Here is a 2,570-nt window from a genome sequence, read left to right on the forward strand (position 1 = left end):
AAACCATGAAGGAACACTGCTTGCTGGCTCCCTGGTGAGTTCATATTTACCTAGCTTTCTTATACAACCCAGGACCTCGTAGGCTGGGCTCCCCTACAGCAACTAACAATCAAGACAACCCCCACAGACATTCCCACAAGCCAAGGTGATCTGAGTACTCCTTCAGTTGAGACTCTCTTCCCAGGTGACTCTGGGTTGCATCGGGTTGGCAGTTAAAGCTAACCACCGCTTGCGGTAAATGGGCTAGCTAGATGCTTTACAGTGAGCTCTGGGTTTAACTGAGAGACCCATCCTCCACAAATAAGGTGGAATGTGGAGGCGAGCTCCCAAGGTTCATCTTGGCCCTACACACACCTCATACTCTGTACGCACACATATACACGTGTACACACACACACACTTGCATGCACATCACACACATATACACAGGATTGTTTTTAAGGTTTAAGTTAATATATGATTGTCATAACACTGCACTCTTGTGGCTCTGTGGGATCAGGACATTTATGACCTCTTCTCTTTAACTCTCACAAATGCCTCGTAAAATAGAGGGGAAAAAAAACTGGGGGCCAGCCCCCGGGTTTAGCAGCACAGTACTTTTATCCTAGCACTGGGGAGGCAGAGATGGGGAGATCTCTCTAAGTTTGAAGCCAGCCTGGTCTACACAGAAAGTTCCAGGCCTCGTTGGTGTCTGTGGGTAATCACAGATCTACTGAACACGGATCTGGGGCTGTCACCCAGTTCTGTAAGGCCATACAGCCTTATCCTCAGCATAGCATCGTCCTCTGCTTGACACTGAAAGCAAGTGTTCAAATAGAGTTGAAATTTTCAAATAATGACACAGCAAGGCACTTTCAGAGTGTCCGCTACACTTCTCATCTCTGCTTCTCCACATCAATACATACTTCACCGCCCCTCGCCTCCCCAGCCACCATAGGCAACCCTTGACTTTTCAGAAACAAAACAAATCTGAACCATGGCTTCAGAAAACAAAAACAAAAAAAATTGTGGAGTCGCAGCGCCCTCCGGTGGTGGCATGCTTGTTTTCTCGGTGAATCTTTTGGCGTGGAGAAGCGGGAAGGGACTAGTGTTGCCACCTACTGGGGAGCTCAACCCAACACCAATGAACTAACCTGCAAGAAAGCTGAGAGGTGAAGCTGAGGAGAAATCTGCTCTTTTCCTTTCCTTAACTCTGCTTTGCTCTGAGACTCAGGAACATGGCACCAAGAGGAACAGGAGTGGGTAGAAAGCTGTCCGGATGCACCTAGACCTAGGCCTGGGCATGGAGAGCACCAGAGCCACCCGTGATCTTGGTGATAGCTCTAATTGTCACCTTAACACAATTTAGAATCACCTGGAAAGAGATGATTACAGCTTGAGAAACGAAGGCACACACTGGCAAAGACGTGTAAGATACATAGTGCTGACCTCCTGAGGTTAGGATGGAAGTCGGACAGGGGCCAATATGCATAGACTGTCAGGACTGTTGGTGCTCAAGAAATAACTACAGCACTGAGGAGGCTGAAGATAAGGAGATGAGGAGGAAGAGGGAGGAAGAGGAGGAGGAAGAAGAAGAAGAGATGGGATCATGGCTTCTCATGAATAGAGTCTGGCTTATATTTATAACCACAGCTTGTGACTGTAGAAGCAAGAGAGTGAGGTAGCTCTATCACACCAGCATTCAGGAAGGAGAGAGGGAGGGAGAAGTGGGAGAGGAAGGAGGGGAAAGGGGAAAGAGAAAGGGAGGGAGAGAAGGAGAGAGGGAGAGGAAGAAAGGTAAAGCCAGAACTGGGCTGGACTACAAACCTCAGGCCCATTCCCCTCAGTGAGCCACTTCCTCAGGCAGGCTTTACCTCTCAAAGGCATCACAGCTTCCTGAAACATCTCCACCAGCTAAGACTCCAAACACGGGAGATTGCTTCAAAGAGTGAGATAGCAGGGAACATGGCTACCCTGCTAGGGAGAGACTGGAGGTTGAGAGCAAAGATTTAACAGTATTGCCATCCAAAGAGGAAAATGGGAATGGGTTTCTCCTTGCCAGAGGTACCCTCATTACAAGCCAGCCTTGCCCTTTGCCACTGTTCCCTCCGATCTGTTGAAAGACAGATGGGACAGCCACCTGTTCAGACTCCACGCCACAGAGAATTCTGGGGAACAGATTATTAAATCCTGAGGCTTGTCTGCTCGAACCTGAATACATGCCTCTACTGCCGTTGGAGGCATGGCTCTTTGAGAGCCCCTTTGACCTTGACCCAACTGGAAATGGAGAGTGACCTGTGGACATCGAAAGAGCAGAGAGTGTGGGCAGGGGAGCCAGCCTACAGCGGGGGCTTGTGAGCGGAATGGAACAGTCATTGGAACATTGATAGAATTGAATCTGGAAGGGTTGTAGTTATCAATGGGCATGATAGTGATGGGCGTGGGACGGGGCATGGTCCAAGGATCAGTGCTGTGTGGTGCTATCTTGAGAGCTAATAAGGAAGAAAAACAACTAAATCGCCACCTAGGGAGGGTCCTTTAATAAAATGCTCCTCTGCTCCTAGCTACGCACACTGCTTTTATGATTCTCT

Source organism: Arvicanthis niloticus, chromosome 4 (assembly GCF_011762505.2).
Source record: "Arvicanthis niloticus isolate mArvNil1 chromosome 4, mArvNil1.pat.X, whole genome shotgun sequence".
Classification (NCBI taxonomy): Eukaryota; Metazoa; Chordata; class Mammalia; order Rodentia; family Muridae; genus Arvicanthis; species Arvicanthis niloticus.